The sequence below is a fragment of the Rhinoraja longicauda genome, chromosome 33 (assembly GCF_053455715.1).
Source record: "Rhinoraja longicauda isolate Sanriku21f chromosome 33, sRhiLon1.1, whole genome shotgun sequence".
NCBI lineage: Eukaryota > Metazoa > Chordata > Chondrichthyes > Rajiformes > Arhynchobatidae > Rhinoraja > Rhinoraja longicauda.
In genome coordinates this window covers 15776699-15798984 of record NC_135985.1, presented here as the reverse complement: position 1 = coordinate 15798984, position 22286 = coordinate 15776699, and the positions used below count along the sequence as shown (strand labels likewise).

Below are 22286 nucleotides of genomic sequence, written 5' to 3'. Positions count from 1 at the left end.
TGTCACTGAATGATGAGGCTGTCATTGCAACTCAAAGTATTGGAGCCTGAATATCAAGGGTCACTCGCTGAATGAGTCCATCATTTGCTTTACAGCAATTCTGTCACTTTTTTCATCTGCAATAGTTATTTAGTTTCTCTACCTATTAATACTGTTGTTCTCTCTGTCTCTGTCTCTGTCTCTGTCTCTGTCTCTGTCTCTGTCTCTGTCTCTGTCTCTGTCTCTGTCTCTGTCTCTGTCTCTGTCTCTGTCTCTGTCTCTGTCTCTGTCTCTGTCTCTGTCTCTGTCTCTGTCTCTGTCTCTGTCTCTGTCTCTGTCTCTGTCTCTGTCTCTGTCTCTGTCTCTGTCTCTGTCTCTGTCTCTGTCTCTGTCTCTGTCTCTGTCTCTGTCTCTGTCTCTGTCTCTGTCTCTGTCTCTGTCTCTGTCTCTGTCTCTGTCTCTGTCTCTGTCTCTGTCTCTGTCTCTGTCTCTGTCTCTGTCTCTGTCTCTGTCTCTGTCTCTGTCTCTGTCTCTGTCTCTGTCTCTGTCTCTGTCTCTGTCTCTGTCTCTGTCTCTGTCTCTCTTGTGTCTCTGTGTCTCTGTCTCTCTTGTGTCTCTGTGTCTCTCTGTGTCTCTGTGTCTCTGTGTCTCTGTCTCTCTGTCTCTCTGTGTCTCTGTCTCTCTGTCTCTCTGTCTCTCCGTCTCTCGTGTCTCTGTGTCTCTGTGTCTCTGTGTCTCTGTCTCTCTGTGTCTCTGTGTCTCTGTCTCTCTGTCTCTCTGTCTCTCTGTCTCTCTGTGTCTCTGTGTCTCTGTGTCTCTGTCTCTCTGTGTCTCTGTCTCTCGTGTCTCTGTGTCTCTGTGTCTCTGTGTCTCTGTGTCTCTGTGTCTCTGTGTCCCTGTGTCCCTGTGTCCCTGTGTCCCTGTGTCCCTGTGTCCCTGTGTCTCGTGTCTCTGTGTCTCTGTGTCTCTGTGTCTCTGTCTCTCTGTCTCTCTGTCTCTCTGTCTCTCTGTCTCTCTGTGTCTCTGTGTCTCTGTGTCTCTGTGTCTCTGTGTCTCTGTGTCTCTGTGTCTCTGTGTCTCTGTGTCTCTGTCTCTCTGTCTCTCTGTCTCTCTGTGTCTCTGTGTCCCTGTGTCCCTGTGTCCCTGTGTCCCTGTGTCCCTGTGTCCCTGTGTCCCTGTGTCCCTGTGTCCCTGTCTCCCTGTCTCCCTGTGTCCCTGTGTCCCTGTGTCCCTGTCTCCCTGTCTCCCTGTCTCCCTGTCTCCCTGTGTCCCTGTCTCTCTGTCTCTCTGTCTCTCTGTGTCTCTGTGTCTCTGTCTCTCTGTGTCTCTGTCTCTCTGTGTCTCTGTGTCTCTGTGTCTCTGTGTCTCTGTGTCTCTGTGTCTCTGTGTCTCTGTGTCTCTGTGTCTCTGTGTCCCTGTCTCCCTGTGTCCCTGTGTCCCTGTGTCCCTGTGTCCCTGTGTCCCTGTCTCCCTGTCTCCCTGTGTCCCTGTGTCCCTGTGTCCCTGTGTCCCTGTGTCTCTGTGTCTCTGTGTCTCTGTGTCTCTGTGTCTCTGTGTCTCTGTGTCTCTGTGTCTCTGTGTCTCTGTGTCTCTGTGTCTCTTGTGTCTCTTGTGTCTCTTGTCTCCCTGTGTCCCTGTGTCCCTGTGTCCCTGTGTCTCCCTGTGTCCCTGTGTCCCTGTGTCCCTGTGTCCCTGTGTCTCTGTGTCTCTGTGTCTCTTGTCTCTCTGTGTCTCTGTGTCTCTGTGTCTCTTGTGTCTCTTGTGTCTCTGTGTCTCTGTGTCTCTGTGTCTCTGTGTCTCTGTGTCTCTGTGTCTCTGTGTCTCTGTGTCTCTGTGTCTCTGTGTCTCTGTGTCTCTGTGTCTCTGTGTCTCTGTGTCTCTGTGTCTCTGTGTCTCTGTCTCCCTGTGTCCCTGTGTCCCTGTGTCCCTGTGTCTCTTGTCTCTCTGTGTCTCTGTGTCTCTGTGTCTCTGTGTCTCTGTGTCTCTGTCTCCCTGTGTCCCTGTGTCCCTGTGTCCCTGTGTCTCTGTGTCTCTGTGTCTCTGTGTCCCTGTGTCCCTGTGTCCCTGTGTCCCTGTGTCCCTGTGTCCCTGTGTCCCTGTGTCCCTGTGTCTCTGTGTCTCTGTGTCTCTGTGTCTCTGTGTCTCTGTGTCTCTGTGTCTCTGTGTCTCGGTCTCTCTTGTGTCTCTGTGTCTCTGTGTCTCTGTGTCTCTGTGTCTCTGTGTCCCTGTGTCCCTGTGTCCCTGTGTCTCTGTGTCTCTTGTCTCCCTGTGTCTCTGTGTCTCTGTCTCTCTGTGTCTCTTGTCTCTCTGTGTCTCTGTGTCTCTGTGTCTCTGTGTCTCTGTGTCTCTGTGTCTCTGTGTCCCTGTGTCCCTGTGTCCCTGTGTCCCTGTGTCCCTGTGTCCCTGTGTCTCTGTGTCTCTGTCTCTCTGTGTCTCTGTGTCTCCGTGTCTCCGTGTCTCCGTGTCTCCGTGTCTCTCTGTGTCTCTGTGTCTCTGTGTCTCTGTGTCTCTGTGTCTCTGTGTCTCTGTGTCTCTGTGTCTCTGTCTCTCTGTGTCTCTGTGTCTCTGTGTCTCTGTGTCTCTGTGTCTCTGTGTCTCTGTGTCTCTGTGTCTCTGTGTCCCTGTGTCCCTGTGTCCCTGTCTCTCTGTGTCTCCGTGTCTCCGTGTCTCCGTGTCCCCGTGTCCCCGTGTCCCCGTGTCCCCGTGTCCCCGTGTCCCCGTGTCCCCGTGTCCCCGTGTCCCCGTGTCCCCGTGTCCCCGTGTCCCCGTGTCCCCGTGTCTCCGTGTCTCCGTGTCTCCGTGTCTCCGTGTCTCCGTGTCTCTCTGTGTCTCTGTGTCTCTGTGTCTCTGTGTCTCTGTGTCTCTGTGTCTCTGTGTCTCTGTGTCTCTGTGTCTCTGTGTCTCTGTGTCTCTGTCTCTCTGTCTCTCTGTGTCTCTGTGTCTCTGTGTCTCTGTGTCTCTGTGTCTCTGTGTCTCCCTGTGTCTCTGTGTCTCTGTGTCTCTGTGTCTCTGTGTCTCTGTGTCCCTGTGTCCCTGTGTCCCTGTGTCCCTGTCTCTCTGTGTCTCCGTGTCTCCGTGTCTCCGTGTCCCCGTGTCCCCGTGTCCCCGTGTCTCGTGTCTCTGTGTCTCTGTCTCTCTGTCTCTCTGTCTCTCTGTCTCTCTGTGTCTCTGTGTCTCTGTGTCTCTGTGTCTCTGTCTCTCTGTCTCTCTGTCTCTCTGTGTCTCTGTGTCCCTGTGTCCCTGTGTCCCTGTGTCCCTGTGTCCCTGTGTCCCTGTCTCCCTGTCTCCCTGTGTCCCTGTGTCCCTGTGTCCCTGTGTCCCTGTCTCCCTGTCTCCCTGTGTCCCTGTGTCCCTGTCTCTCTGTCTCTCTGTCTCTCTGTGTCTCTGTGTCTCTGTCTCTCTGTGTCTCTGTCTCTCTGTGTCTCTGTGTCTCTGTGTCTCTGTGTCTCTGTGTCTCTGTGTCTCTGTGTCTCTGTGTCTCTGTGTCTCTGTCTCCCTGTGTCCCTGTGTCCCTGTGTCCCTGTGTCCCTGTGTCCCTGTCTCCCTGTCTCCCTGTGTCCCTGTGTCCCTGTGTCCCTGTGTCTCTGTGTCTCTGTGTCTCTGTGTCTCTGTGTCTCTGTGTCTCTGTGTCTCTGTGTCTCTGTGTCTCTGTGTCTCTGTGTCTCTTGTGTCTCTTGTGTCTCTTGTCTCCCTGTGTCCCTGTGTCCCTGTGTCTCTTGTCTCCCTGTGTCCCTGTGTCCCTGTGTCCCTGTGTCCCTGTGTCTCTGTGTCTCTGTGTCTCTTGTCTCTCTGTGTCTCTGTGTCTCTGTGTCTCTTGTGTCTCTTGTGTCTCTGTGTCTCTGTGTCTCTGTGTCTCTGTGTCTCTGTGTCTCTGTGTCTCTGTGTCTCTGTGTCTCTGTGTCTCTGTGTCTCTGTGTCTCTGTGTCTCTGTGTCTCTGTGTCTCTGTGTCTCTGTGTCTCTGTCTCCCTGTGTCCCTGTGTCCCTGTGTCCCTGTGTCTCTTGTCTCTCTGTGTCTCTGTGTCTCTGTGTCTCTGTGTCTCTGTGTCTCTGTCTCCCTGTGTCCCTGTGTCCCTGTGTCCCTGTGTCTCTGTGTCTCTGTGTCTCTGTGTCCCTGTGTCCCTGTGTCCCTGTGTCCCTGTGTCCCTGTGTCCCTGTGTCCCTGTGTCTCTGTGTCTCTGTGTCTCTGTGTCTCTGTGTCTCTGTGTCTCTGTGTCTCTGTGTCTCTGTGTCTCGGTCTCTCTTGTGTCTCTGTGTCTCTGTGTCTCTGTGTCTCTGTGTCTCTGTGTCCCTGTGTCCCTGTGTCCCTGTGTCTCTGTGTCTCTTGTCTCCCTGTGTCTCTGTGTCTCTGTCTCTCTGTGTCTCTTGTCTCTCTGTGTCTCTGTGTCTCTGTGTCTCTGTGTCTCTGTGTCTCTGTGTCTCTGTGTCCCTGTGTCCCTGTGTCCCTGTGTCCCTGTGTCCCTGTGTCCCTGTGTCTCTGTGTCTCTGTCTCTCTGTGTCTCTGTGTCTCCGTGTCTCCGTGTCTCCGTGTCTCCGTGTCTCTCTGTGTCTCTGTGTCTCTGTGTCTCTGTGTCTCTGTGTCTCTGTGTCTCTGTGTCTCTGTGTCTCTGTCTCTCTGTGTCTCTGTGTCTCTGTGTCTCTGTGTCTCTGTGTCTCTGTGTCTCTGTGTCTCCCTGTGTCTCTGTGTCTCTGTGTCTCTGTGTCTCTGTGTCTCTGTGTCTCTGTGTCTCTGTGTCTCTGTCTCCCTGTGTCCCTGTGTCCCTGTGTCCCTGTGTCTCTTGTCTCTCTGTGTCTCTGTGTCTCTGTGTCTCTGTGTCTCTGTGTCTCTGTCTCCCTGTGTCCCTGTGTCCCTGTGTCCCTGTGTCTCTGTGTCTCTGTGTCTCTGTGTCCCTGTGTCCCTGTGTCCCTGTGTCCCTGTGTCCCTGTGTCCCTGTGTCCCTGTGTCCCTGTGTCTCTGTGTCCCTGTGTCTCTGTGTCTCTGTGTCTCTGTGTCTCTGTGTCTCTGTGTCTCTGTGTCTCTGTGTCTCTGTGTCTCGGTCTCTCTTGTGTCTCTGTGTCTCTGTGTCTCTGTGTCTCTGTGTCTCTGTGTCCCTGTGTCCCTGTGTCCCTGTGTCTCTGTGTCTCTTGTCTCCCTGTGTCTCTGTGTCTCTGTCTCTCTGTGTCTCTTGTCTCTCTGTGTCTCTGTGTCTCTGTGTCTCTGTGTCTCTGTGTCTCTGTGTCTCTGTGTCCCTGTGTCCCTGTGTCCCTGTGTCCCTGTGTCCCTGTGTCCCTGTGTCCCTGTGTCCCTGTCTCTCTGTGTCTCTGTGTCTCCGTGTCTCCGTGTCTCCGTGTCTCCGTGTCTCTCTGTGTCTCCGTGTCTCTGTGTCTCTGTGTCTCTGTGTCTCTGTGTCTCTGTGTCTCTGTGTCTCTGTCTCTCTGTGTCTCTGTGTCTCTGTGTCTCTGTGTCTCTGTGTCTCTGTGTCTCTGTGTCTCTGTGTCTCTGTGTCTCCCTGTGTCTCTGTGTCTCTGTGTCTCTGTGTCTCTGTGTCTCTGTGTCTCTGTGTCTCTGTGTCTCTGTGTCTCTGTGTCTCTGTGTCTCTGTGTCCCTGTGTCCCTGTGTCTCTGTGTCTCTGTCTCTCTGTGTCTCCGTGTCTCCGTGTCTCCGTGTCCCTGTGTCCCTGTGTCCCTGTGTCTCTGTGTCTCCGTGTCTCCGTGTCTCTGTGTCTCTGTCTCTGTGTCTCTGTGTCTCTGTGTCTCTGTGTCTCTGTGTCTCTGTGTCTCTGTCTCTGTGTCTCTGTGTCTCTGTGTCTCCGTGTCTCTGTGTCTCTGTGTCTCTGTGTCTCTGTGTCTCTGTGTCTCTGTGTCTCTGTGTCTCCCTGTGTCTCTGTGTCTCTGTGTCTCTGTGTCCCTGTGTCTCTGTGTCTCTGTCTCTGTGTCTCTGTGTCTCTGTGTCTCTGTGTCTCTGTGTCTCTGTGTCTCTGTGTCTCTGTGTCTCTGTCCCTGTGTCTCTGTGTCTCTGTCTCTGTGTCTCTGTGTCTCTGTGTCTCTGTGTCTCTGTGTCTCTGTGTCTCTGTGTCTCTGTGTCTCTGTGTCTCTGTGTCTCTGTCCCTGTGTCCCTGTGTCCCTGTGTCTCTGTGTCTCTGTGTCTCTGTGTCTCTGTGTCTCTGTCCCTGTGTCCCTGTGTCCCTGTGTCTCTGTGTCCCTGTGTCTCTGTGTCCCTGTGTCTCTGTGTCCCTGTGTCTCTGTGTCTCTGTGTCTGTGTCTCTGTGTCCCTGTGTCTCTGTGTCTCTGTGTCTCACAGTTAGCCTTCTTGTATTTTTTATATTTCCTCTTTTTTTCTCCTGTTTTTTTTATTCATCGCTTTTTCTTTCTCCCTTTGCTGTTTATTTTCCTCTTCTTTTTCTTCTCTCCGTGCACAACCCACTCGCAGTGGCTGAATTTCTGATGAAGCTACAGAGGCTTCTGCCGTAGCAGCTGGAGTCTGAGTGAAGGAGCAGCAGCAAAGCTGTGGACCAGAGTCAGGGCCAAGCAGCAGGGGCCAGTGCAGTTGGCGGAAGCAACGAGCAAGCATCGTTGCTTCCGCTAGCAATCAATGGTTGTATGAAGTCGAAACGTATAAGATTATTAAGGGGTTGGACACGTTAGAGGCAGGAAACATGTTCCCAATGTTGGGGGAGTCCAGAACAAGGGGCCACAGTTTAAGAATAAGGGGTAGGCCATTTAGAACTGAGATGAGGAAAAACTTTTTCAGTCAGAGAGTTGTGAATCTGTGGAATTCTCTGCTTCATAAGGCAGTGGAGGCCAATTCTCTGAATGCATTCAAGAGAGAGCTAGATAGAGCTCTTAAGGATGGTGGAATCAGGGGGTATGGGGTGAAGGCAGGAACGGGGTACTGATTGAGAATGATCAGCCATGATCACAATGAATGGCGGTGCTGGCTCGAAGGGCCGAATGGCCTCCTCCTGCACCTATTGTCTATTGTCTATTGTTTAAGTCTGCACTGCTCTCACCCAGTCCCTCTCCCATCACACTGCTGGCCTACATTCGGATCATTAGTAGCAGGACAATCCAAGTCAGTCCTGCCGAGCCCTCCAAATTGTCTTCGTGCCCTGAACAACTTCCCCAATCCAGATGGGTGTGACCCAAGGTCTAGATTGGGTGGCATCAGGAGGGTGGCCCAGGGCCTGGCCTTGGTTGCCACCCACTAACACAACCAAACATTTTGAGCTCAATGTTTTAGTTTAGTTTATTGTCACGTATACCAAGTTTAAAGCGTTTTTGTTGCACAGAGTTCAGCAAAAGATTACTATACATACAGTAAGCACAATCCTAGATTAAATACAAAGTGTATAGAAATAGTTCACTGAAACAATGCGCAAGAGTCACTGGGTTTTGGCACTATTTTCAACGAGTGTCCCACCATGTTGCTGGAATGATAGAACAATGAAGACTACTTGGCCCATCGAGCCAATGCTAGCTCTCTGTCCCACTCCATTGCTCATTCCCCACAGTTGTTCCTGTACTTGCATTACAGCCACTTCTCGTGTTTGGGAGTTCCTGCTGAATCTTCCCAACAACTGACTGTATGGAACAACATATCACCTTCCCTCCAGTTCTCCTCCAGCCACCCACAATCATTTATCATCCATTCTGTCTGAGGACACCACCCCATCTGACACCCTTCAAATCAAATCAAGTTTATTGCTGTGTGCAGCGTCAGGTACAGGTACAGAGAAAGTGTTGCTTGCAGCAACAGCACAGGCACATGGACTCAAGCAACACACAAAAAAACATAAATCATGCATGAAGTTAAATTATCCAGGCAGATTAACGATCTGTGCAAGACTTGTTTCTGTGAGTGGCCGGCAGAGTGGAGTTTGCCACATTGGTTTAGTTGTGGCAGGTTAGACCAGCAATGCAATTAGACCATCTCATCGCCCCCGGTGAGAAATGACTCGAGGCGTTCTTGAAATTTTAACAGACTTGGTTTGTTCCAGCAGAGGGCTGCAATGATTGAGCGGCACTGCTCTCTGAGTGTAATAAATCCGCAGCTATAATCGGCTTCCATGGAGAGGCAAGCAATGGGGGGGGGGGACCTGGGAGGGGAAGAGGGGGGCGGGAGAGCAAGGGAAGGAAGGAAGGATGGGAGGAAGAGAGATAGGTGAGGGGACAGAGGGAAGGGGAGGAGATGGGGTGGGGAAGAGGAGATGGAGAGGAGGTGAAGGAGGAGGAGAGGCGAAGGGAAAGAAGGGGAGGAGGGAGAGGAGGTGGGGTGGAGAAGGGATGCTCCATCCTCTCTCCACAACATTACTGGGAAAGGGAAAGCGGGCACCCGATGACACAGAGAGTGAAGCCGCCTCGACAGGGCTTGTGTGAGATGCGGGGACTGGAAATGTCCGAGGTTCCTTGTTGGTATAACAGTTTGTAAACCAAAGTCATACTGACGGCTACGGGTCTTCAAATGTCACCGAACCTCCACAAGAGGCGTACAGCACAGAAAAGGCCCTTCAGCCCAACATTTCCATACCACCTGCTCTACTATCCATATTAGTCCAGTGTATCTGCATCAGTCAATGTGTGAAATGGGGAGGTGGATCACACATCTTTGTTCCATTAGTGAGCTGCTGAGAGAGTGAAGTTTACAATTGCAGCAGCTCCTTTTTTTCCTCCAGATTCCATCATCTGTAGCCTATTCTGCAACCACCTATCCAATCTCTCCTTGTAGATGTCGGGTTCAAATCCAGGCAAGGTCCCGGTGAATCTCCTCTGCACCCTCTCCAGTGCTATCACTGCCTCCTGTCACTTGGTGACCAGAACTGCACACAGTTCTCCAGGTGTGGCCTAATCAATGTTTTATGAATGTGTAGGCAAGAACTGCAGATGCTGTTTTAAATCAAGAGTAGACACAAAATGCTGGAGTAACTCAGCTGGACAGGCAACATCTCGGGAGAGAAGGAATGGGTGACGTTTCAGGTCGAGACCCTTCTTCAGACTGATGTCAGGGGAGTGGGCTGGACAGAGATACAATGTAGTCGGAGACAGTAAGTCTGGTGGGAGAACTGGGAAGGGGGAGGCGATGGGAGAAAGGGAAAGCAAGGCCTATTTGAAGTTGGAGAAGTCAATGTTCATACTGCTGGGGTGTAAGCTACCCAAGCAAAATATGAGGTGCTGTTCCTCCAATTTGCGTTAGACCTCACTCTGACAATGGAGGAGGCACAGGACAGAAAGGTCAGATTGAGAATGGGAAGGGGAGTTAAAGTGCTGAGCAGCCGGAAGATCAGGTAGGTTAAGGCAGACTGAGCGAAGGTGTTCAGCGAAACGATCGCCGAGCCTGCGCTTCGTCTCACCGATGTACAGAAGGTGACACCTGGAACAACGGATACAATAGATGAGGTTGGAGGAGGAGCATGTGAAGCTCTGCCTCACCTGAAAAGACTACCGTAGTCCTTGGATCAAGGGGGGAGGTAAATGGACAGGTGTTGCATCTCCTGCGGTTGCAGGGGAAAGTACCTGGGGAGGGGGTGGTTTGGGTGGGAAGGGACGAGTTGACCAGGGAGTTACGGAGGGAACGGTCTCTGAGGAAAGCAGAAAGGGGTGGGGATGGGAAGATGTGGCCAGTAGTGGGATCCCGTTTGAGATGGCGAAGTGTTGGAGGATTATATGCTGTATGTGACAGATGATGGGGTGGAAGGTGAGGACAAGGGGGACTCTGTCCTTGTTGCAAATGGGGGGAAGGGGAGCAAGGGCGGAGCTGCGGGATATCGAGGAGACCCAAGTGAGAGCCTCATCTATAATGGAAGAGGGGAACCCCCGTTTCCTAAAGAATGAGGACATCGATGATCTAGTATGGAAAACCTCATCCTGGGCGCAGATGAGGTGTAGACAGAGGAATTGGGAGTAGGGGATAGAATCTTTACAAGAAGCAGGGTGGGAAGAAATGTGGTATAGATAGCTATGGGAGTCAGTAGGTAGGTAGAGCTCATGGATAGGGCCTGTGTACGCCTGGAACAGTGATTCTTCGACATACCCTACACGGAGGCAGGCATAGCTGGGGCCCATGCGAGTTCTCATCTCTGACAATGCGGCACACCCTTCGGGCTGCACTGCCAGTTAGTGTGGGACCTGAACCCACAACCCTGTGATTCTGAGATGAGGAGTCACAAAGGTGTTTGTAATCAGTGTGGTGGCAGGAGAGGCAGCTGTGCCCAACCTGTGAATCGAGTTCAGCCCCTTTCACATGAGGTGGTGAATATGTGAACCTGGCTTGGATCATAGCGGCCAAACCAAGTCAAGTTTATTGTCATGTACACAAGTACAGTGATGTCCGGGTACAATGAGAATCTTACTTGCAGCAGCATAACTGGCACATAGACGACACACTAAAATGTAAATCACACATAAATTATACTAAACAGTGAAAAAAAGGCTGCAAAATATGACATCAATTAGAAACAAGTCGATGGTAGTGCAAGAGGGCATGGCTCAGATAGTGGGGATCCTTGATACTAGATGCTGCCTTCTAGAGGTAATGCCTCATGTAGATGCTTGCAATGCTGGGGAGAGTGTGCCCGTGATGAACCGGGCTGAGTCCACCAAACTCTGTAGCCTCGTGTTGCTCTACATTGGAATGGGCCATGGTGCAACCAGTCGGGATAGTTTCCACAGTACATCTGCAGAGGTTTGCTAGTGTGCCAAATATTTCAAACTTCTAAGAAAGTAGAGGTGCTGGCATGCTTTTTTATGAGTATGTCAGTCACAATGCAGGGAGGAAGGAGACTTGAAGGAAGAGGCTGTGATATCGAAGGCCCCAGACCACAAGAGCTGGCAGAGCTTCGATATTTAAACCCTTACACAGTTTCTGTGCTGGTTAACTCAGTCATCAGGGCATGTACTCTCTCTGCAAAGCCCAGGACTGAGCACAGTGCCGTGAGGTGCTGGCATCGGGGTCAGTGCAGCCCGGCTTACCTCATCCCGAATAAAAGGTTTCTGTTTTCACCTGTCCATTCTCAACTAAGACAGCTCGAATTATTTAAGGTCAGGAAGTCCTGAACCACCTCCTTAGTGGTCTGCAGATGCTGGGCGATGCTTTGGGAGCTGACCTCTCGCCGACACTGTGTTCAGTCTTGGGCTCTGTGGAGTGAAGGTGCAGTGGCTGTGGGGAGGAGTGAGACCAGAGCGATCCAGGGCTAGAGGGCCACAGCGCTGGGCCAGGCTCTACTCACCACGGTCGTGTCCCATGGATATGACGATCGAGTGGGAGTCTCAGGTTCAAGGTGTTGATTGGGTCCAGAGAGAGGAACTACTTCCTCTGCCGGGCAAAGTCCAGCTCAATGAAGAGTGACGATGAAGTCAAAGGGAAGCAGAATTAGGAGCCCCTCCCTCACAGTGGGGCAAGGGTGAGGAAAGGACGGGGCAGGTGGAACTTACAGAACTCAAACTGAAGTCTCTTGTTGGTTAGGGTATTGAGGCTTAGTGATAATATCTGTGATGAGCTTACTGAATAATGACCGACTTGATGGGATGAATGGCCTCCTTATGGCACTGAAAATTGGAAGGTTGAAAGCCAAGAAACATACACAAACCTGGAGTGTGTGTGTGTGTGTCCAAGCTCATGGACAGACACACGCATACAGAAGCACTCTCATTCCCCCACACACATACATTCTCTTGGACACTCACAAGACATACAGCCTTCCTCCTTTTCACAGACTCTCACTCTCACACACAGTCTCTCTTTCTTGCTCTCTCTCATACACACAGACTCTCACTCTCCTACTATCACTCTAATTTTCACTCTCCCTCGCTCTCCCTCGCTCTCTCATTCTCTCTTGCTCTCCCTCACTCACACTTTCTTTCTCACTCTCTCTCAGTCTTTCTCACTCTCAGTCACACTTGCCATCATTCTTCCACCCACGCACACAGTACAGTAAAGAAAAGCCCATTATTGTGGTTTGCAGATTGTGAACTGCAGAAAGGGATCAAACAATATCAAACGTGGACAAATTGGGAATTCTGAGTTTCACTGAAGACTCAGAGGTTCAAACGGCGATGTGTGCAGCTGGGACTGTAAGTGCTGTGAGTGGATTGTTCTTGTGTACGGGAGGGGATCAGATACCACACAATGACAACCATTGAGAGGCAGTGATTTTCCAGAAGGTCTGAAGCAGTGACATCACCTTTAATTCTCCTCCAAACAATTCATCTGGACAAAAGGGGCTGATGCCACAAAAACACAGAGGCAGCATTCAGTCAAATACATTGTTTAGTGGACTGGCACAGCAGACAAACACACACGCACGCACGCACGCACGCACGCACGCACGCACACACACACACACACACACACACACACACACACACACACACACACACAAAAATACAGGTACACGCAGATATGGATGCATACATGCACGGTTAAAAAAGAGAGAACACTTGCACACATACGTGACAGATGGACACACACACAAAGGCTGACATACAGGCAGATGCCTAAGCCAACACACAAGCACACATAGTGAATAGATGCATGGAGACATGCATGTACATAGACACAGACATGCATAAGGACATACAGTCAAACAGAGACAGATACACAGGAGACGTTCACTCACGTACACACATTGAAACAATGAAGGTCATTTCAACCAGTAATGTTTCATTAACATGAATCAATGCTCTCTATTGGGGCCACTCATGGTTTGCTTGTGATTCAGAACACACTTGTGATAAGTATGTTGCCCTTGTTTCAGGAACAAGGACAATGTGCATTTATATAGCACTCTTCACGGGGACATCAGTCAAAGAGGGATTGGCAGCGAGCCACATGAGAGACCAGGGCAGGCGTTCATAAACACGCTTTGGGAGGGAGGTTTCCATCAGCATCTTAAATGTAGAGAGGAAGGTGGAAAAAACTTTGGGAGACAATTCTAAAATTTTGGACTTTGGCAACTGAAGGCATGGATGCCAGTAGTGGAGCAAAGGAAATCACTAAGATTAATCTACATGATTAGGAACTAATTACTGAGAGAAGTCTCTGTAAATTAGTATCTGCCTGTAAGTCTTGGCAACCAGCCTGAAGAGTGGTCTCAGTGAAGGTCAGAAGACTAGCTGGATTTTTTTTCCCCTCCTAGTTCTTCAGATGGTTGAGCTGGTGATTGATGTGGATTGAAATAACAACTTGCAGATACGCAAAAACATCTCAAGGCTGTAATCAGCAATGATGGCCACTGATCCAAACATTAACAGGAGTCATGCAAGCTCCAGACCACGAGTTGAATTTTAAAGAGCATAGTTAATGAGAATGAATGGGTAAAGAGGTGGGGAGGAGGGGGCAGATGGAAATGGGAGAAGAGAGGAGGACAGGAGTTGGTGAACGCAGGAGTCAAGGCAGGTGAGTGGGGGAGGAAGCACGATGGGGAGACTGGATGAGAGGAAAACGAGGGGGAATGAGAAACAGGAGAGCGAAGGTGGGTGTTGAGAATGAAGGAGGAAGAGGTAGGTGGAAGGTGGCGGTGGTGAGTTTATTTTTGTAAATGGATCAAATAGGCAGTTGTACCACATGGAGGGACAGAGGTGGTGCATTCAAATCTCCTCTGGGTGTTGGAGAAGTTGGTAGTTTGTGGACTGGGCTTAATCAGTTTACAGAGCCTGGATGGGGAATGATCTCTCTGACATCTACAAGTCAGCATCAACTCGAGATGTATTTGTCAGAAATACACCCAATGTTCACAGGGTACCTTGCCTCTGAACATCAGTGCTGGTCCATTGTCTATTGGCTTCTTCCACGGTTTGCTCAGAGACCTAGTTGACTGATCTTAAAGACATAGTGCCCACTCTGACGATTCAGCGTCCATTGGCAACAATCCTACCCTTTCTATTTTTATTTTAGATATTCAGCATCTGACATTTTTTTAACTTTCACCAGCATTAACACCATTTTCTATTCTCCCCATAGTCTCATCAGCTCTCTCCCCAGACTCCACCACTCTCCCATCTTAGACATAAAGTCATACAACATCTACCTCATTGCAACCCTTGCATTTATTTTTATCTGTGAGTGGGCGGATACATGGCAGATGCAGTTTAATGTAGATAAGTGTGAGGTTATTCACTTTGGAAGTAAGAATAGAAAGGCAGATTATTATCTGAATGGTGTCAAGTTAGGAAGAGGGGATGTTCAACGAGATCTGGGTGTCCTAGTGCATCAGTCACTGAAAGGAAGCATGCAGGTACAACAGGCAGTGAAGAAAGCCAATGGAATGTTGGCCTTCGTAACAAGAGGAGTTGAGTATAGGAGCAAAGAGGTCCTTCTACAGTTGTACCGGGCCCTGGTGAGACCGCACCTGGAGTACTGTGTGCAGTTTTGGTCTCCAAATTTGAGGAAGGATATTCTTGCTATTGAGGGCGTGCAGCGTAGGTTCACTAGGTTGATTCCCGGAATGGCGGGACTGTCGTATGTTGAAAGGCTGGAGCAATTAGGCTTGTATACACTGGAATTTAGAAGGATGAGGGGGGATCTTATTGAAACATATAAGATAATTAGGGGATTGGACACATTAGAGGCAGGAAACATGTTCCCAATGTTGGGGGAGTCCAGAACAAGGGGCCACAGTTTAAGAATAAGGGGTAGGCCATTTAGAACGGAGATGAGGAAGAACTTTTTCAGTCAGAGAGTGGTGAAGGTGTGGAATTCTCTGCCTCAGAAGGCAGTGGAGGCCAGTTCGTTGGATGCTTTCAAGAGAGAGCTGGATAGAGCTCTTAAGGATAGCGGAGTGAGGGGGTATGGGGAGAAGGCAGGGACGGGGTACTGATTGAGAGTGATCAGCCATGATCGCATTGAATGGCGGTGCTGGCTCGAAGGGCTGAATGGCCTACTCCTGCACCTATTGTCTATTGTCTATTGCACTTTCTCTATCGCTGTACACTATATATTCTGCGCTCTGTTTATTTTCTCTTTTGACCTACCTGAAATACTTATGCAGGGTATGATTTGTTTGGATGCCTCACTGTATCTCAGCACACATGACAATAATAAAATAATACCAATTCTCACTGTGTGAGGAAATTGCCCCTCATGTCCCTTTTAAATATTTCCCCTCTTACATTAAATCTATGACCTCTAGTTCTGGACTCCTCTACCTTGGAAAATGACTGTGACCATTTATTTTCCTTACCCATGCCTCATGATTTTGTATATCTTTATTAGGCCACCCTTCAGCTTGCTCAGCTCCATGGAAAAATGGCGCTCTCTCCTGGTGCTGGAGTGAAGGCTCCAGGCCAGTCCTGGAGGGGTGGCATCTGATAAAGTCACGAGTTGGGGCCACTGACCCTTCAGGTGGAGAGGCAGGTGCTCAGCATGTGTTTATTATCCATGCCAGGATATTGCTGGACACTTCACTGATCGTTTGCCACCCGCTCGGTCACCAGTATAACAAAGCAAGCTGTTGAAGGAACTCAATGGGTCAGGCAGCATCTATGGAGGGAAATAGATAAGTGACATTTTCAGGTTGGGATCCTTCTTCAGTCTGATGACGGCTCCCAACCCGAATATGTAATCTGTCCATTTCCCTCCACAGATGCTGCCTGACCCACTGAATTCCTCCCAGGTGTTCGTTTTTTACTCAAGCTTCCAGCATCGACAATCTCATGGGTTTCCAATCCCGAGATTTAGAATCTTGTGATGTGAACACAACTAGCAACGTCTATTGTCCACCCCTCATTGCCCTTGAACTGAATGTCTGGCTGGAGCATTCCTGTTGAGAGTCACTCACATTGCACATAAAGACCTTCCCTGGGCTTCTGTGATAATTTAGAAGTTCTTGGATACCATTACCAATGTCACCTTTTTAATTCCAGTGTTTCCTGACCAACCAAGTTTAAACGGTTTTTATTCACAAAATGCTGGAGTAACTCAGCAGGTCAGGCAGCATCTCAGGAGAGAAGGAATGGCTGACGTTTCGGGTCGAGACCCTTCTTCAGACTGAAGTTTAAATGGTTGGTTGGCAGAGGGAGACTTGATCTCATTTCCCCCAATTGTTATCCGGGCCCCAAGATCACCAGGCTAGTAACGCAGCCTCCATGTTACTGGGGTGGGGGAGGGGGGGGGGGGGGGGGAGGGGGGGGGTGGTGGTTCCCTTGGCTCTTGGAGGTTTGAGTTGAGTGACAGCTCAGAAATCTTTACGGGCGCATTCAGGAAAGGTGCTGAAGTGTTCTTTAATCGGGCTGCAAGCAGCTTATTTCCTGTTCTTTCATTTCTTTCACTATTGAGTGGATTTGCAGAGACAGCTCTTGTCAAATACTATTTGAGGCAAATTCCGTGTCAGAAGAATTAAATCCAAAATTTCCCTCTCAGTTTGATCAGTCCGAATCTCTGAAGCACAGATTGTTGTGTGGGTGTCAGCAGTTTTGCTAATTCATTGGCAGGATAAGTGAGTCAACATCAGTGACCTCTCCCAGCCATCGAGGCCCTGGTTATGAAGGTCTGAATAAGTGTCCTGACCCAAAATGGCACCTATCCATGCCTTCCATGCCCATATCCATGTTCTCCAGAGATGCTGCCTGATCCTCTGAGTTACTCCAGCGTTCTGTGTCTGTTTTTTTGACATGGTGGATGTTGGTTTCTGGTCTATCCCTTGAGGTGGAGATGCCAGGAAAGGGAAGAGACAAATATTGACCAAGTGAAAGTAAGAGATGTAATTTAAGGAAAAAAATCGAATGAAATGTGTAAATTCTGTACAAGTGCAGGAAGTCAGTGTCACAAGAAAAGAGTTGAGACAGAAGGTGAGAGTTGGTGTGAACCGAGGACTGTTCCACAGGTTCACTGAAGGGGCAGGTGCAGCTACACCTTTGGCTTGGAGCAGCTGAGTGCAGTGAGAATGGAAGATGTTCAGGTGAAGGGGAGTGATGGCAGCAGCGATCCTGGTGTGGATGGATGTGTCGAGGGATTGGACATTATGGTGTGAACCAAGAGAACACTCCTGACTCCTTCAGGAGAAGCTGCGCATTGATTATAGTCACTATTTGGCCCTCGATCACTAAATGTAAATTATAGCCAACCTGGCCTTTGATGATGACTCACGAATGACTCATTCTCATCCTCTGTCTGTCCATCCGCCAACCTCTTCTTCCTGAAGGTTTCCCCTTTTACAACTACCTCTCTTTCTGCCACTGTTGCTCTTTCTCCTCACCCTTTTAAATGCCTAATTCTAGTGCCAAAACTCTCCCCATGAGCAGTGTCAGGCAGCCTTAAGGCAGTGGCTCTTTGAGTTGAAATATAGTTGGGCAACACAATGGTGCCACACATAGTGCAGCTGCCGCACAGCTCCAGTGACCCTGGTTCAATTCTAGCCCCCAGTCCCATCTCTGTGGAGGTTGCAGGTACTCCTTGCGATCGTGTGGGGTTTCTCCCAGGTGCTCCAGTTTTCCCCCATATCCCAAAGACAAGCAGGTTGGTAATTGGCTACTGTAGATTATCCCTAGTGTAGGTGGCCAGTGGGACAGTTAGGATGGGGCTAGTAGGTGTGTGTAGGGGGGATACATTACTTTGTGGGGACATGGGATTGTGCTGAGACCTGGCATAGATTCGGCGGGCCGAATGGTCTCCTTCTTCATTGAAATATATGATGATAGGAAAATAAAATATAAAATATGTTCTGATGAAGGCAAATGATCTGTGAGCAAATGATCACTGGAATGCTTAATTCTCTTGAATTCTTGCGGGAAGCTCAGAACAGCTGTCAGAAACATTATCTATGGTATTGTGTCCCACTTGCTGTTAATCCAGTTCTTTAAGAGTTGAATTTAATGCATGTGACACTTTTAGTGTCTCCTGTATCAGACTTCAATCCTCCGCTTCTTCAGTATCACTGGAATTGAGTAGAATCGACCAGCCTTCAATTCGACCGAGAAAAGTGAATCTGAAATTCTGTAGCGTTTCTCACACCGCAGTCAGTTCCCAATGCACTCCACAGTCAAAGAGATACTTCTGAAGTGGAGTCAATGTTGTAATTTAGGAACTTGTTTTGTGCTGCGAGATCTGACAGAGGAAGGGGAAAATGACTCGACCACCTGCTGTGGCGGTCGGTGCTCAGCAGGGCGGTATCTGGCCTCAGAAAACTGAGCAGAGTCCCTGCTCATCCTCAAATCGCATCACTTGTCAGAAACCGGGAGGGACATCAGGAAATCTTTCAAAGGTGTCGGGGGGAGATATTAAATGAATACTTCTCATTCCACTTTTTCTGGAGAGAAGATCATGGATGCTAAGGAATTGAGGTAAAGGAGTCTTGATGTCTTGGATCATATATGGATTACCAATGAGGAGATATTCCAGGGTAGAAAATTCTTAAAGTAGAGGGTGTACACTGAAGGTGAGAGGGGAGAGATTTAAGAGACCTCAGGGCCAACTTTTTTCTCTCAGAGGGTGGTCCATATCAGGCATTAGCTGCCAGAGGAAGCGAGAGACAATTACGACTTTTAAAATACATTCTGATTTAGGGGCTAAATGCAGGCAAATGGGACTAGCCCAGAATGTGAATTTAATTGGCATGGACAATGCGGGCCGATGGGCCTGTTCCCTTGCTTAGAGCTCAGTGACTCACTGACACTATGAATATGAAATTGACCTCATGGTGACAGTGCTCTGCGGAGGTCAGAGGCGACGTGGTCAAGTCCATTTCCGGGGTGGGGTGAGGTGGGGTGAGGTGTTCTGGGGTGGGCTGGGGCAGAGTGGGGTGGGGTGGGGTAGGGCAGAATGGAGTGGGGTGGGGTGGGGTGTTCTGGGGTGGGCTGGGGCAGAATGGAGTGGAGTGGGGTGGGGTGGGGTGTTCTGGGGTGGGCTGGGGCAGAGTGGGGTGGGGTGGGGTAGGGCAGAATGGAGTGGGGTGGGGTGGGGTGGGGTGGGGTGTTCTGGGATGGGCTGGGGCAGAGTGGACTGGGGTGGGGTGGAGTGGTGCGCTTGGTAGCCGAGGGTGCTGCATTGTCAGAGATGCTATCCTTCACATCCTTTGCATCAGAAATTGAAGTGATGTCCTGCCTGCCTTTCAAGTGGCTTCTCACTGCATTAGAGCCAAAGAGTTGTGCAGCAGAGAAATAGCACCTTCCACCTACCACCTCTGTGTGAGCCCTCATGCCTATTTATACTAATCCAACTTGCCTGCACTAACTCCACATCCCTCTCTGCCTTGCTCATTGAAGTACCTGTCCAGATGCCTCTTAAATGTTGTTACTGTTCCTGCCTCTACTATCTGCTTTGGCAGCTCGTTCCAGATACCAAGTATTCTTTGTATGGAAAATGTATCCCTCAGATCCCCTTAAAAACGCCCCCCTCTCGCCTTAAACCCTCTAATTTTAGACACCCTTATCATGGGAAATAGGCACATCTATGCCTCTCATAATTGAATATACTGATATCGTGTCACTTCTCAGCCTCCTTTGCTCCAGGGAAAACAGATCCAGCTCTTCCAATCTGTCCTGATAACTCAAGTCATCCAATCCAGGCAAACTCCTTGTGAATCTTTTGTGTGGCTTAGCCGCATCCTTTCTGTTGTGCTGAACTGCACACAGTATGGCTTAACCAGCATTTTGGAGAACTCTAACATGAAGCTAATATTTATCCTCAACATCACCACTTAAGGAAATACCACTTAAAACACAGTTTGATCGGCTGCGACTGATCAAGAATAAAAAGGGTAATTTCAACATTGCTGTGAAAATCGATTTATGTTTAAAGATTTTCTCTGGCAGCAGCATTAGTTTAATGCATGGATTATATTTCTGAAATTAAATGCAGAACAGGCAGTCGGCAAAGAATAATTAGCATGAGAATGTTTCACAAGGGGGTCCCCTGGGTTATCTCATCATAGGGAAGGAGAGAAATTGCCCATCCATCATTTCTCGGATAACATTCACCAAAACACGCCACAAATAATTGAACCTAAAGTCATCAGAAGCATTATCCTCAATGCTAAAAATATTTAAAAAAGAATAGTGAAGAAAAGAAATATCTTCATTGAATTTGATGAGAGTTTCTGAGAAGAGACCATGGGTCATAAAAGTAGTTATCATTTATCAGATATCACAAAGAATGAATTCTCTATTGAACTTCCGAGCAGATTTATTGATCTTCTTACTTTAATGCCCTCTGGTCATTAATGCCACCTTTCTCAATCTGTTTTTCCATCCTCTCCAAGATATCTAGATTTTTTTTAGTGTTTTCTGGCTGCTCCAAGCCTGGCTAACAGCCTCTGTTAAGTCCAAGTTTAATGCAATGTTTCTACATGTTAATTCTGTCCCTCAAGAAATTCGGTCCCTCAAGTTTCTGGTTTGAAGGGACATAATAGAGTAATGATTAAGGTCGGAGCTTGCAGAGTCAGGGGACTTGCCACAGAATGAATCTCCATCTGGTAGCAACACAAAGCAATGATTCAAAGTAAAGGGACCTATTCAGAGTGGCAAGAATAAAATGTACCATCTGGTTGACTGCAGGTGTCGAGGTCCTGGCCAGTCTTCATTTATCCATTCATCACCATGGCATCGTTCAAAGTGTACAAACGTCAAATTAAAGACAATACTCATGATTCAGCAGATAACGACTGCAGCTCTGTGTGAGAAGTAATTTTTAGACTTTCGAATCAAAGCCACAATTTAAAAACATGTTGATGAAATGAAATAAGAATAAAGGAAATTGGACTATTTGTCCAAAGCCTTCCTTCGCCCGTTTTGTCCTTTAATAAGGGGTCATGGTTGGGAGGAAGAACGCAGGGAATGAGGTACAAGAGAGAGTGAACAGGATCCATGTACACCATGGTTAAAGAGTATTTATTCACAACGTGCTGGAGTAACTCAACAGGTCGGGCAGCATCTCGGGAGAGAAGGAATGGGTGACGTTTCTACAATGAGTGACATTTCTACAATGCTTCTGGCACCTTCCTTTACAGCCAGAAACGTGCTATTTTGTAGGAATCGTTCTGTGAATGTGTACACAGCAAGATCCCAGAAACAGCTCTGTGATTATAACCACTCTAGCGGTAACTACTGAGTCCGGGACCCCGGGAACAGCTCCCCGCTCTATAGTCGACAGTGCCCAAGCCAAGGGTCACTTGGTGGGACCCTTGGTTTGATCGACCAGTGAATGTGCGGCGCCAGTGGGACTGACAGCCTGGTCTTGGAGTGAGAAAGGGCCAGCGGGGGCCAGTCGCACGGAGGCTGGCCGAACGGCCTTTGTGATCTCTCATCCCCAACTTATTGAACTAACACCCCCCACCCCCACCCCCACCCCCCGGCAACTTCCACAGGGCTTTTATTCACAAAATGCTGGAGTAACTCAGCAAGTCAGGCAGCATCTCGGGAGAGAAGGAATGGGTGACGTTTCGGTTCGAGACCCTTCTTCAGTCTGAACCCATTCCTTCTCTCCCGAGATGCTGCCCGACCTGCTGAGTTACTCTAGCACTTTGTGAATAAATACCTTCGAGTTGTACCAGCATCTGCAGTTATTTTCTTATACATATGGTTAAAGAGTACACAGCCAGGAAGTCCCTGTTTCTGTTTCTGTTTTCTACTGCACAACCGCCAACAGCTGGGCTATCTCGTGCAGGTTTCACTCGCCTGTATGTAAAAAAACCTGCAAAACAAATCATTTCAGATGGTGGAAATCTGAAATAAAAGCAGAAAATGCTGGAAATACTCAGCGGGTTCAGGCAGCCTCAGCGGGGAGAGAGAAACAGAAGATGTTTGGGGTTCAAGTCCCTTTGTTGGAATTGGGAAAGGAAAAGAACAGGTTGGCTTTCAGTGGCAGAGAGTAGGGATGGATGGTAGAACAAAAGGAATATCTCTGATAAGGTAAGCTCAGGTGACTCAATGTGGCAGTTAGTATCACACATATATATACTTTACATTTGCGATATATGTTACTAATAGCAGCCTAGTGGGACATGCCCTGCACAACAGACTATATTAATAGAAAAATAAAAACTGAACCAAAATGATGAGAGCACAAATGGCCATTTCTGATACAGACAGACAGAAAGTGCAAATTGGAAATGCACAAAACTGCAAATGCTGGAATCTTGAGCAATAACTCACTGGGTCAGAGAGCATCTGGAGAGGGAATGGACAGGCAACGTTCAAGGTCAGGACCCTTCAGTCTGAGGAAGGGTCGTGACTCGAAACATTCCCTCCCCAGATGCTGCCTGACCTGCTCAGTCCCTCCAGCCTTTTGGGTTGTTTTTTTTGCAGAAAGAGAAAATTACCTAAAGCTGGGGAACCAATAGGTGGAGAATTCAATATTGAGCCTGGAGGCTGCAACAGATGAAAGATGAGGTTCAAAAGAATCTTT

At 48.9% G+C, this 22286-nt stretch overlaps 1 protein-coding gene across 5 annotated transcripts in view; it reads left to right on the top strand.

Moving 5' to 3' along the window:
* The window catches only part of frmd5a (FERM domain containing 5a), a 136053-nt gene that overhangs the window by 49432 nt on the left and 64335 nt on the right, over positions 1 to 22286 (top strand). The window lies entirely within an intron of this gene.